Source organism: Hyla sarda, chromosome 2 (assembly GCF_029499605.1).
Source record: "Hyla sarda isolate aHylSar1 chromosome 2, aHylSar1.hap1, whole genome shotgun sequence".
NCBI lineage: Eukaryota > Metazoa > Chordata > Amphibia > Anura > Hylidae > Hyla > Hyla sarda.
The window spans coordinates 215,908,562-215,923,484 of NC_079190.1; the positions used below are offsets into that span (position 1 = coordinate 215,908,562).

Genomic DNA, 14,923 nt, shown 5'->3' on the forward strand with positions numbered 1-14,923 from the left:
CAGGACTATGTGGGCGACCATGTTGCCTGAGCAGCTGCTTTGCTTACAGTAGTTTAGTAAAATGCTTTATATAAGCTACAGGGTCAGGAGGAAACTGGCTCTGAAGATAAATCATCACACACTTCTTCGGGAAATTTTTCTCGCCATGTTCTGTGAACTGTGCAGAGATCACTGTGCAGGCAGGGGGAGAAGGATGCCCATCACCTATTGTCAGTGATGGATACGCGTTATAAGCCTCTAACTTAATAGAGGTGTTGCGTTTCATTCTTTTTCTGCCGATTATGAGGATAATAATGATGATGAGACTGCTGAGGAGTAATCTCTACAAAAACCAAAAAGTGTTAGCCTTTTGTCAAGCCGGAAAAAAAAAATCTAAAAGTTTTGAAACATAAATAATAGCGTAGAAAAAAAGACAAGAATGCTAACCTGTCTTAAACAAAAGACTATGTAATAGCAAACTCCTCTTCTATGCACTCCTCAAAAAAAGGTGCACACAGAAAAAAATAAAGGTTGATGGTAAAGAGATGATAAGCTAGGTGAGGGGCTGGGCATGGGAATCCTGTCAATGTTTGTTTAGGATCAATAAAAAGATAAGCACCAAAAAGTCACTACTGCATTGTTATACATACAGGAAGCAAACAGTGGTATTTTAATTAGTTACGTGAATTACTAAAATTGCTGTCTTTTCTATTAGATTTTTTAAGCATTTACAAGGGCTTCTGGTTTTTTTTTTTTTTTTTTTAATAGTAGAACCTGCAAAGCAGAACATGGGGGCGGCTGGGTTAATCCCCATGATCAAAGTCCTGGCCAATGTTAAAAATAATGGCTCAACTAACCCTAGTTTGTCTCCTGGACCAATTATAAAATTTACATAGCAACAAATGGGTCAGAGAAAGGCTCATGCAGCATATAAGTGCCTCCTCAGCTGCACCTCACCAACAACTGAGCGCGCCTCTGTAGTGAAGCACTGCTCTATTTAATGCATGTAGATTGTTGCTAATATAAAATATCTACTCTAGTGATCTTCCCATTTGTTTTGAATACATTCCTGTATTTTTATATGTATATTCGTAAGTCATAAGTCATGTGGAATGTTTTCTGTAAAACATTTTGCACTAATAAAATAGTAAATTGTCATAGTGCTATCGTGCAGTATGAGTATATACATCAGTCTCTATGCTCTTCACAAGTTAATATAAAAAGGAACTTCATATTCTAAATAACTAGACCCCAGAATACCACTAACAGCCATGACCTCTTAAGTAGCTAAAGGGAAACAACAATAAAAGAGTCTACCCTAATATGTTTCATTGTTAAATCATAATCCAGATGGAGAGGGGAAATCCTCTATTCAATTCAAACATGCAGCGAGAAAAAAAAAAAAAATCTGGATCGAGTTTGGTCTTGGACCAATTTCCTGAGCATTTGACTTCTAAGTGTCCCAGCGAGATTAACCACAAGGCCTGGAAATAATATCCAATGAAGTATAACGTAAGTCATTTGTGCCCACTGTGAAACACCATCTGAAAGCGAGGCGTGCAAGTAAGAAAAAAAGTTTTAGGGTTTACATCAAATCAGAAGAGAATGTCTGTTTAGTAAGGCTGTACATTGTGTGTGTGTGCGGGAGGGTCAAGTATTCATAGTGTCATTAGAACTTGTTAGGTTTTGCTTCCACAAAGTGGAGGCAGAAACTGGAGACAATCCTGGGCAACAGGTCCAGCCTGGCACATGAAAAGCATTATTTTACCATATCTTATAGTTGAAAGAAAGTATAACGTAATATCCCAAAATTGGGGTTGCTGATTTTCTCTAACAAAAAAAACCTTTAACTGGCCACGTTCAATACATTGATAAATATGACCAACGCATTGGCATAATGTAAGCAAACATTTAACAGGGAACATAAACATATATGGGAGCTAAGCCATAACCTAACAACCACTTAGTGCCAATCAATCTCATTAGAATGGCTCCTGTCAAGGGATGAAATCTACTAGACAGCAAGTTAAAGTTGATGTGTTAGAAGCAGGAGAAATGGGCATGCTTATTGTTGACTAAGGGCCAAACTGCAAGTATGCAGTTGTTAGTACGAACCCAACGTGAACCCAAAAAGATAACAGATGACAGGGTCATCACCACCCAAGGCTCAGTGTCGCACATAGAAAGTGAAGGCTAACCTTTCTGGTCCACTTCTACAGAAGTATTAAAAAAAAGTTGTCAAAACACACAGTGTACTGCAGCTTGCTGATCCCTGTCAAAAGCCAAAGGCGCCTACAATGGGAATGTGAACCTAAGAATTGGACCATGGAGCAATGGAAAAAGGTGGCCTGGTCTCATGTCTTACGTCATCTTTTAAATGGGTACTCCACTGGCCAGCGTTTGGAACGTTAAGTTCCCAACGCTATGTTCAGCCACTCCCCCTCAATGCAAGTCTATGGGAGGGACGAGGCCTGATGTCATGAGGGTGTGTGGCCTGATGTCAGGAGGGGCGTAACCGACCCCTGCAGCGCGGACAGAGCGTTCGGAGCTAAATGTTCAAAACGCTGTCAGATTGAGTACCCCTTTAAAAACATGTGGATAGTCTGGTGTGTCTGCTTCCTACCTGAAGGCTTCAAGAGATAGCACCAGGATGCACTATGGAAAGAGGGCAAGCTAGTGGCAGTAGTGCCAATTTGTGCAATATTCTGCTGGAAATCCTTGGGTTCTGTTATTAATATCAGATAATACCTACAGAAGCAATGTTATTCCCTAATGGGTGTGGACTCTTTCAGAGGATAATGTGCCCTGCAAAACCTAATTTTTCAGGATCAAACAAATGTAGAATATCCTAAAAATATGTCTGATAAAGGTGGGTCCCACTTGTGGGATCCAGGCTACATCGGGTCAGGGTTGTTTTGGTGACTCAAGGGTAACCTATACAATATTATTATATTGGTTTTCACAGCTGATCAGTTAACATTGGGCAACATTCTGTATGTTTACACTTTACATTTTATTTAGGTCTATACTTTTACATATGAAATGATCAGGTAGATTTCTAGCAGCCAGATTCTATGTGATAAGGCAAGCTCTGGAGTCTGCAAAGAATTGCATTCCTTTGCTACTCACTAGTTAACGTGTGCTACCATGTAACATGCTATAGAGTTAGCGTGTAAGCTTACATTCACAAGAACAGGAGTAAAAGAAATATAAGTCACAAGAAAAGAGCAAAAGTGAGGCAGGGAGAGAATGAAGCATAGTTTATGACTAACAAAAAAAAATTACATTTCCACTAGGCCACCAAATAAGTTCTTATATGCAAAGCCAGAATTCATTTAACTTTGATTGTCTGTAATCACCACTATGCAAGCACAGTAGTAACTAGGCCCAGCACAGAATAATTGATTCCTCAAGCTCAGATCATTATGTATAACAATAAATTGCTTCAATTATTTCTAAGGTTTGCTCACTTACCACTGTGATCACAGATGGATGAATGAAAAGGATTACATCTGGGCAAATATTGTCTCTGAATATTGGGGCCTTACTCTAAGCTCAAAAGACCATAGCATTATGACTTTATTACCCTATGGTTCAAATTTCTGAGGTTTTTCCCATTTTCTTTTCAATCTTTTTTTTTTTTTATGTTATCAAAATATTTACTCGTACACCAAAAATCAATGAAAACTACACAGAAGAAGAAAACCCTGCAGGCCATTCAATGTTACACATTAAAAGGGCAAGACTTATAGTTTTATACAGACGCACGGTCAATACTAACATCTACAACAATTAGTAGATCACGTATGTAAGGTTTTATTCCATATTTTCATGTATACTGTTCTATCCCGTAGCTCTCCCTGAGCTGCAGCTACGATTGGGTGAGGCAGGATATTGTTGTGGCCAGTGTTTGGTTGAGCAGCAGTATGACACACTGGGCCACATCATCACTCTGGGCATAAGCATTACGCTAGCAGGACACTGGCGGCACCGCAGAATGGCTGGAGGAGAGTAGAGGTTATATAAATATATATGTATATATACTGTAGTATGACCATTGTTGAAATAAAAAAAATATATATATATATAAAATAAACTCACACCCATACCGCTTTAAAGGAGTACTCCACCCCTAGACATCTTATCCCCTATCCAAAGGATAGGGGATAAGATGTCTGATCGCGGGGGTCCCACCGCTGGGGACCCCCGCAATATAGCATGCGGCACCCACCAGTTTCTGCTCTGGAAGCGCTGGAGGGTCTGGGTCCCGACCACCAGAACGGAAGTCCGTGACGTCACGACTCCGCCCTCATGTGACATCACGCCCCGTCCCCTCAATGCAAGTCTATGGGAGGGGGCGTGACTGCCGTCACACCCCCTCCTATAGACATGCATTGAGGGGACGGGGCATGATGTCACAGACTTCCGTTCCGGTGGTCGGGACCCAGACCCTCCAGCGCTTCCAGAGCAGAAACAGGTGGGTGCCGCATGCTATATTAGAGGGGTCCCCAGCGGCGGGACCCCCGCGATCAGACATCTTATCCCCTATCCTTTGGATAGGGGATAAGATGTCTAGGGGTGGAGTACTCCTTTAAACATGAGCATATTGTTTTTTAAATGTCTAAGAATATAAAACACTTTGAAATGTAGCAAGATGCTCACCGAACCACTTGTCAAGTGCTGCAGTTAGCAAGTATTGTTTAAATCTATGCTGCTTGGTGAAGGAAGGTGATCTCCAACCTGCCGTGCTCCAGCGGTTGTAAAACAACAATAAATGATAAAGATGAATAGTCTAGGCTCTCCATTTCACTAAGGCGTTCCAGCTCTTCCCAAACACCAAGGTCACATTTCCCTTAATCAGAAAAAACATAACACTATATTTGCATTCTTTTGTAAAAGGTTGTATGGCATGATTTACAAGTAAAAAAACAAACAAAAACCATAAAACACAAACCACAGCCTGAGCTTTAAACAGATCTCCATTTACTGTCCTCCCCATATTAAAGGGGTACTCCGGCCCTACGACATCTTAAGATGTCTGATCGCGGGGGTCCGGCCACCAGAGTGAGCTGCACGGCAGCGCTGGAGGATCCGAGTTTGAAGCCTCACGACTACGGGCCGCCCCCTCCGTTAGACTTGCATTGAGTGGTGGGGTGTGACATCACAGTGCGGAGTCGGGACGTCACAATACTCTGGCCCCCGTAGTCATCAGGCTTCAGACTCTGAGCCTCCAGCATTGGCGTGCAGCTCACATAGGTGGGTGCTGCATGAGAGATTGTGGAGGTCCCCAGTGGCAGGACCCCCGCAATCAGACCTCTTATCCCCTATCCTTTAACTGCCTCAGCCATGGAGTAGGCTTTTATTTTGTCAAGATGGGGAGCAGGAAGTGGAAAACTATTGGTATCCCTGGAATGGCAGAGGCGAGGGGGGTTCTGATCGCTTTTTATTGTTTTACCATATTGTTTCATTTTAATTGGATTTGTTTATTTATTATTATTATAAAAAAAAATTTCAACAAAGAGCAGAAATTAATACATCTCACACTAAAAGCATGGTACTTGTTTACAATCTTTGATGTAAACTCAGTCATATATAGACCGATGTGGCTTAACACTGTGTATCCAATAATTAAATTATACGGGTTTTATTACATAAACCCACTGTATAGACCGCAAATAAAAAAGCTGGAGATTTGTGGGTAAAGTGAGCACATCTGTTGCATTGTTACATTATTAAAGTAATCACCTCTGAGCCTGGAGACCTGAGCTCAGGTACAGCCAGCCCCATCTCCCCATAGACTCATTTAGTTTTGTTGAGCATGCAGCAGATAGCACAGCTATGTTCACGTATGATATTAAGACTGATGAAAAACTTCATGGATTTTAATAATTGCATCAGCTGCCAAAATGTAAAAAAAAATATTCACTCTATAATTCACTGAAAGTCAACAAGCTCTGCAACATCCTACCACTTGGTATCTAAAAGGAAACAGATACCAGTGTGGTACGTGTATATATAGTGTAAATCTAGAGTAGTGCAAAGCCCAAGATAAATAACGTTATGGAACAAAGTGAACATCTGCAGCCAAGAAAACAGGTTTTATTCGGCTGTAACCCTTTCAGCTGCAGCAGCTGTAGCGAAGATGTTGGAAATCCATACCTGTACCATATGAGAGAGTTAAAAAAAGGAGTTTATAAAATAAATCCATAATAAATCAATTCATAAAGCATGGCATTCCAGGGTTCCCAGAACAGAGCGCATTGTATCTGGTCGGATTAAGAATGCCTGCCAGAGCCAATGCCATTGTGTGCAATGTGAGGTAGGAGTTATCAGCAGCCTCCAGTTTTGACACCTGGCCACTAGAGGCTGCCATGATCTGCTCCTGTACACCTCCCCACTGAAGGCACAGCAGGTGGGAAGTAGACATTGCAGACAGCCAGTGTACTGTTCAGCAGCTTTCACACTTAACCCCTGCAATGCAGCCTGTGATGTTCACATTTAATATACAATGCACAGTAACATATGTTATTGCAATATTTTACGGAGGGACACGTTTGTGGTTTAGAAGCAAAAAAAAATAAAACTTCATGGGTGGAACTGTGCATGACATCAGCGTGAGCACAGAAAATGTTCCAGATAAACAGAAAGCTCCACAAATCAGACCATTCCTGCGGACATCTCATAGGAACTGTGAAGATGCAAAGAAGTATTTGAGAATTTTAAGTCATATCATTTGGACGTGTGAATTTCCAGTTCTCAGCAACAAGTGGGTTACATAAACTCAAGCGCAGGAAGGTTCTTCCTCTGTATTATCACACCATACGTTCGCATGCAAGTACCGTCTAATCAATTCAAAGACGTCTCCTTTCTGTAAATTTAGACAGACGTGAACACTAGGAATTTGCAAGGTAGGACAACGCCAAGCAGATGTGGAAGTCTTTTCTCTAATGGTTCAGAAATGAAATAGGGAGGAGAACTAGAATATTATCACCCATGAGTGAATGAGATTATTGTAAATGCCAAACTTAACCCAGCAATTTACAGAGAGCCTGTTAACCCAGAACAAGCAGCTTAGGGTTCATGCACAAGCCTGTATTATGGCTCCATTGTATGGAACAGTAAAAGGGATGCCATAATGGTGCCCAGGGCTTGTGCAATTCTTTTCCTGTTACATAGCATACAATACCAATACAGCACAAAAATACACTGCTCAAAAAAATAAAAGGGAACACTTAACCCCTTAATGACCACGGACATAAATGTACGTCCTGGTGCGGCGGTACTTAGCGCACCAGGATGTACATTTACGTCCTGTGTATGACCACGAGCATCGGAGCTGTGTTAGTGTCATACACTGCAGGTCCCGGCTGCCATCAGCAGCTGGGGACTCGCCGGTAATGGCTCACATCAGCGATCACGCGGATGTCAGCCATTCATCCCTCAGATGCCGTGATCAATACAGATGACGGCATCTGCGGCAATGCACATATTAAAATAGATGATCTGATCACCCGCAGCGCTGCCGCGGGGATCCGAGCATCTGTAATGGCGGACGAAGGTCCCCTCACCTGCCTCCATCCGTCTCCACGGGTCTTCTGCTCTGGTCTGAGATCGAGCAAACCAGAGCAGAAGATAGCCGATAATACTGATCAGTGCTATGTCCTATACATAGCATTAAACAGTATTAGCAATCAAATGATTGCTATAGATAGTCCCCTATAGGGACATAAAAAGTGTAAAAAAAAAAAAAAAAAAAAGTTGAAAAATGTTAAAAAAAAAAAAAAAGAAAAAAGTGAAAAATTCCCTCCCCCAATAAAAACAAAAATTGTCCCTTTTTCCCATTTTAGTCCCAAAAAGTGTAATTTTTTTCCCATAAACATATTTGGTATTGCCGCCTGCATAAATGTCCGAACTATCAAAATATAATGTTAATGATCCCGTACGATGAACGGCGTAAATGTAAAAAATATTTTTTTAAAGTCCAAAAATGCTGCTTTTTTGTCACATTTTATTCCTAAAAAAACATTAATAAAAAGTAATCTAAAAGATTTATATATGCAAATGTGGTATTGATAATAAGTACAGATGACGGCGCAAAAAAGGAGCCCTCATACCACCCCATATACGGAAAAATGAAAAAAGTTATAGGTAGTCAAAAATTTTATATTACAGTTGTCAAGCCCCCTCCATAGGCTTGCATTGAGGGGGCGGAGCGTGACGTCACACAGGGCGGAGCAGTGATGTCACTATGCTCCGTCCCCATGATCATCAGTAATCAGACCCGGAGAGAGCAGGCTCCGGGGGCTGATTCTAACTGGGTGTGGCGTGGAAGATCACGGGGGTCCCCAGTGGCAGGACCCCCGTGATCAGGCATCTTATCCCCCATCCTTTGGATAGGGGATAAGATGTCTTAGCGCCGGAGTACCCCTTTAAAGTCAAAATGGGCTTGGTCCTTAAGGGGTTAAACTCCAAGTCAATCACAATCCTGTGAAATCACACTGTCCACTCAGGAAGCAACACTGATTGTCAATCAATTTCACATGCTGTTGTACAAATGAAACAGACAACAAGGTGGAAATTATAGGCAATTAGCAAGGCACCCCCAACAAAGGAGTGGTTCTTCAGGTGATGACCACAGACCACTTCTCAGTTCCTATGCTTCCTAGCTGATGTTTTGGTCACTTTTGAATGCTGGCTGTGCTTTCACTCTAGTGGTAGCATAAGACGGAGTCTACAGCCTACACAAGTGGCTCAGGTAGTGCAGCTCATCCAGGATGGCACATCAATGTGAGCTGTGGCAAGAAGATTTGCTGTGCCTGTCAGTGTAGTGTCTGGAGCATGGAGGCACTACCAGGAGACAGGCCAGTACATCAAGAGACGTGGAGGAGACCGTAGGAGTGCAAAAACCCAGCAGCAGGACCGCTACCTCTGCCTTTGTGCAAGGAGGAGCAGGAGAAGCACTGCCAGAGCCCTGCAAAATGACCTCCAGCAGGCCACAAATGTGCATGTGTCCACTTAAACAGTCAGAAACAGACACCATGAGGGTGGTATGATGTCCACAGGTGGGGGTTGTGCTTACAGCCCAACACCATGCCTGACATTTGGCATTTGCCAGAGAACACCAAGATTGGCAAATTCTCCACTGGTGCCCTGTGCTCTTCACAGATGATAGCAGGTTCACACTGAGCACATGTGACAGACGTGACAGAGTCTGGAGACGCCGTGGAGAATGTTCTGTTGCCTGCAACATCCTCCAGCATGACCAGTTTTGGTGATGGGTCAGTAATGGTGTGGGGTGGCATTTCTTTGGGGGGGCACAGTCCTCCATGTGCTTGCTAGAGGTAGCCTGACTGCCATTAGGTACCGAGAGGAGATCCTCACACCCCTTGTGAGACCATATGCTGATGCAGTTGGCCCTGGGTCCCTCCTAATGTAAGAAAATGCTAGACCTCATGTGGCTGGAGAGTGTAAGCAGTTCCTGCAAGAGGAAGGCATTGATGCTATGGACTGGCCCGCACGTCTCACTCCATCCACCAACACCACGTTGCACCACAGACTCTCCAGGAGTTGGCGGATGCTTTTGTCCAGGTCTGGGAGGACATCCCCCAGGAGACCATCCGCCACCTCATCAGGAGCATGCCCAGGCATTGTAGGGAGGTCATATGGGCACGTAGAGGCCACACACACTACTGAGCCTCATTTTGACTTGTTTTAAGGACATTACATCAAATTTGGATCAGCCTGTAGTGTAGTTTTCCACTGCTGTCACACCCCCTCCCACAGACTTGAATTGCGGGGGCTGGGTGTGACGTCACATGGGGTGGAGTCGTGACGTCACGATACTCCGGCCCCGTAGTTGTCACCTGGCAGACTCAGAGGCTGCAGCGCTGTGTGCAGCTCCCAGAGGTGGGTGCTGCATGCGAGATTGTGGGGGTCCCCAGCGGCGGGACCCTCGCAATCAGATGTCTTATCCCCTATTCTTTGGATAGGGGATAGGATGTCTTAGGGCCGGAGTACCCTTTTAATGGGTAGCAAAATCATCTGTCCAAAATAGTGAACTGTAGCAATGTAATTTTCAGTTGAAAGCCTTGCACAGGAGAACCCATTGCTTCAATGTGCATCACCTGTGCAGTCTGTATATTCAAAAAACACATTACAAAAATGACAATGGTTCTGCTGTGACTGTTAAAGGTCACAGCTTTGCAGTAATTCTGCAGTGTTAAGGCTGGGTTCACACTACAGAATTTCTGACCAGAATTCCGCTTAGCAATTTCAGTCAGAAATTCAGATGCAGTAGAATCCGTTTGTTGGCAATTGGATTCCGCTGGACTGTACACACTAGGGAATTTCATTCATCAGGCTAAATCTGCTTGGTAGACATTCTTGTCAGTAGGGGCGGCAATGTTTGCATGGTCCTAGCGCTGACTAGTCAGCACTGGCCACACTCAGAAGTTAAGGCCGGATTTTGTCTGGCCAGAAATTCCGAAGTGTGAACCCAGCCTAAGAGAAAAAAATTGCCACATGACAGCTACATTTGAATTCACGTGGTATGTAATTTTTTTGGGTGTATTTTGTTAAAGCCATACAGCAGTATCCACACTATAGATTGTATGGCACCTTTCATATGAGGTAATATGAGATATGCATTTTTTTTGGTCCCCCCCCCCCCCCCCCCTGGAAGATCACATTGCCCCTACAATGTAATACATTATTGTCCATTATAAATATACATTACTACTTTACGTTATTCTTATAAATCCATGGCTATACAAACTCTAGGATCCGTAAAAAAACACGAGTCATAAAATTGTATTTACTCAGTGAATGTTTGCTTTAGCACCTAGCAGTATTGTTTGACCATCAAATATTTCTCTTCCCCTCTGCTCCATGCTTCTATATTCTCACTTATCTTTTCTGCAAAACCCTGAGCAAATGTTGGTCACATCCCTGGGTTTGTTTTGAAGCCATCACCGACCCTTACATGTTTGCACAGATCTGTAATAAAACTGGCTCAGTAGAAGTCTATCCTGCTTCCTGCCACCACTGCCCATAAAACATTCCAATAACTAAAAAACGACAAAGATATCTTAAACCTTTATGAACACTTATCCGTTTTAAATCGTTACAAAAGTATCACAACCTGCAAAGTGATAAAGTACCACAACCTGCCAGTTATCCGACTTGCAGTAATAACTCATTCCAGACAACAAACCCGAAAAGAAAAGTTTATGTTCATGGGTTTTTGTCTAAAATGAGTTTCCTTACTTTACCACTGCATGGCATATAACAAAACACTAGCTGGAGGAGGTCTGACCATAGGGACCAAAACTGATCCCAAGTTTTGTTTCTTGCTAAAATCTTACTGGCTGCTATAGGCAACACTACTGTGCTTACACATGCTCCCTAATGTATCTGAAGGAAGGATTAGTAAATATTTCTCCAAATACATCTTGCTAACAATATGTTCTCCAGAGAACAGAACACCAATATACAGAAAATGCTGCAATTTATCTGGATGGGTCCCACTTCCTCCCGACAAAGCAAAGAAACAGTTCAGCACTCAAGTAATAGCTATTAGTTTGTTTAGCAATACCGAAAACTTTAGGCAAATTGTCAGATACATTTGTTTCAACAAAGTTATTTGAGAAATTCCAAACAATTACCTAGAGAGATGTATTCATCAATGTAGATACACCCAAAACAGCGCAAATAATCTTAGAACGATGCCACTTTGTGCTAAATATTCCGCTCTCTTCCATTCTTCTCATTCTGATTACACATTCAGTATAAAAGACAAACATGGATGGAGCGGCAGGAAACTCAATCATCTCCTGTACCAGACACATCTACACATCATCAAGGGAAGCACAACCATTATGGAACAACCATTTGCTCTGATACATTAATACATGATGATCTGACACCATGATTAAAGAGGACCTGTGGTCATTTCTAAAAATGCAGTTTACTACTACTATGTATAGATTCCTTAGGGGAGGGGCTGGTAACATACATTTATACTATTTTTTGATTCCCTCTCATTCCAAAGTTATGCAGGGTTTTAATTTACCTGACAGATTTCTAAATCGGTCAGATGGACATGCATCTAGTTACACTGTGCTCATTAGGAGGTATGGGTAGGCTTATCTGGGCCTGTATGATGCGCTCACATTGCTTCCTTCTGACGTAGCCAGCAGGATCAATGCAGGAGATAAGTCTGGCCAGACAACAGGGTGGGATATCAGGCAATGGGGCTTGGTTTTAGTAAAGTGGTATGTTTAAGGCTAGGTTCACATCACATTTTGACAGTTTCCCAACATATTCATGCCTCAGAGGCTCAAATCGTGGTGTGAACAAGGCCTAAAGCATTGGTTATAAGTTACATTTATGATTTGCAACTTTTCAAAAAGTCAAAACATCTTTGCACAATCTCAATGCACTCAATGGGTGATGTAGAAATCCATATGGCATAAAAAAAGCATTGAAAATGCATAAAATTCATATCGCACAACATGATAAATTTGACACATTTTGTACTGTCAAAAACTGCAGGCTAGAAGAGTGCACTTAAATTATGAATTTCCCTCTAAGTCTCCTGTATGGGTACTGCACCTGCCCCCGGGATTGATGTCAACTTAGAGATCTGTCCCAAAAAACAGCTGACTCCTAAATATGTTAGATAATCATACAGTACTGGGGGGTCCGAGCGCTGGGGCCCCTGGGATCTCCTGGATGGGGTCGCGGCAGTCTGCAGGAAGTGAAGTTTCATCCCCAGCAGAAAGCCGCGGCAGACACGCCCCCCTCCATGTAACTCTATGGGGGTACATGGAGGAGGCGTGTCTGCTGCCGCGTCATGCGGGGACAGAACACCCCCTTTCCAGCATACTGCTACGGCCTGTCTAGGAGATCCTGGGGGGCCCCAGCGCTCGGCCCCCCCGCGATCTATCATATTCCCTATCCTTCGGATAGGGGATAAGTTATATTGCCCTACAGATCTCCTTTAAAGGGGTTATCCACCATAAGGTGATTTTAGTACGTACCTGGCAGACAGCAATGGACATGCTTAGGAAGGATCTGTGCTTGTCTTGGGTCTAAATGGCTATGTTGTGAGATTACCATAATACTGTGGCTAGCTTTTTGTGAACTGGTATTTCCTGTTTGACTTTTCTTTTTTTTTTACTACAAATCCCACAATTCCATTTTCCTCCCTCCCACACATCAGCCACCCCATCCATTGAAACATAAATGAGCTGCATCCATTCAAAGACCTGTGGTTTTCCATCAGGATGCCTACAGCTGTTGCATTAGTTGCAGATTGATCTCTCCCACCAAGCGATCGCTCCACCCATTGAAGCAGACAGGCTCCCTGTCATCAGCTGACTAGTGAGTCAGGTCTCAGCCGCATTGCAACCTGGGAAAAATCTGAGACAACAGTAATTTTGTATGCTGTTAAAATAAATATTGGAGTGAAAATCACAAAAGAATTGTGGGAAAACCGTCACACACAGGTACAGACACTATATTATGAACTACACTAACTTTACAGCCCTTGTAGCATAGTCCAAAAACATAATTCCTGGAATACCCCTTTAAGTGTACAAGAATGATTCACAGCTTTGGCTGAATTGCATGTTGCTAATGTTGCATGAGTGGGGGTGGTAGGAAACAGACACCACTGTTCAATGGCATATGCACTAGCACTGCATATTTTGCTGGAGGCTATAGTAATCAAAGAAAAGCTGTAGTTTCAGCACCAGCTAATGTTATGAAGAGGACCTTCATGCCAACAAAGTGGATTACTTTTCTTTTAAACTTGCTAAAATAAAAACACAAAAGAAAAAAAAAACTGGAATCTGATTTTGCAGTTGCACTACATCTGTTCTGTACATGTTATACATGTAATGGCTCACAGCACCTGGTCTACATTGTCTGTTAATGCTTCACCTTCGAAAAGGTGATAAGACAAATATATCACTAATAGCCAGGCCACAGAATTGACCACTTCCACAATCCAAGGCACCCTGGATTGAGGAAGTGGTCTATTCTGTGACCAGGAGGAGCTACAGCAACCTATTGCTGTTTGGATTACATTAGAGTTTTGCTTAATCGGCAACAACCCTAGAATGCAAGGTAATTGCCGATACCGATAATGTCCAAAATCGTGAATATCGGCCGATAATATAGCCTGGTTTTAATAACTAGCATTGCCATGTCTCTTCTCTTTCATCATGGATTACCATGAAAGATGGTCATCACACAGCAGCACTGCCTTATGGACATCCTGGCACCATCCTTCTGGCAGACATATCACCTGTGTATCTTGAGAGTTTATCAGAGTACAATTGCTCATAGAGTCCCATTGTGAACAGAGTCATTTACTTTAATAGCGTGGTTATTTCACTTATCAGAGCTATCATAATATGATATACATTCTTATCGTATCTTGCTATTTTCCTTTCCGCTGATGAACCCCAGCAATATAGGGAGAAACTGGGTGCAACAATTGACGTGAACAGGTTTGGAGAGCAGAAGGGTATATTGGTGTGTTAAATACATTTTTGTACACAGTGAACATTTATTTGTTGCAAAGTAGTTTGGCTCCACCTTTGGACTTCAGATTTGGCTTCATCATGTGGACTGTTTTGATTGATTCATTTTATACATGTTTACTATAGATACAGAGTTTATTTAGTACTTTGATATAATAATGTCAAACGTGCACATCTATAGGAAATGAAGCTACAGTGTTTCATCCACCATGTTCTTTTTTTTAACGCATCCACAGGGCAATTTGACCAATGTACTCCATGTATTGTTCCATGGTCAGTAACAATGCAGCACTAGAGACCACATGATCACACTATGGGGAAATTTATCATTCCCTGAACCAGCGCAAAGTGGCAGAATTTAGGCAAAATTGGAGCATGTGCAAACATTTTTTTAA

The 14,923-nt window shown here is 42.5% G+C and overlaps 1 protein-coding gene and 1 long non-coding RNA gene across 15 annotated transcripts in view; both read right to left on the reverse strand.

Moving 5' to 3' along the window:
• MSI2 (musashi RNA binding protein 2) overlaps positions 1-14,923 on the reverse strand; it is a 710,736-nt gene that overhangs the window by 606,556 nt on the left and 89,257 nt on the right. The gene's annotated exons all lie outside the window — the stretch shown is intronic.
• Positions 3,866-5,067, reverse strand: LOC130355747 (uncharacterized). Its single transcript, XR_008888648.1, has 3 exons — positions 4,934-5,067; positions 4,642-4,831; positions 3,866-3,980 (listed from the first exon to the last, which is right to left on the reverse strand). It is a non-coding gene; the product is annotated as an uncharacterized LOC130355747 (long non-coding RNA).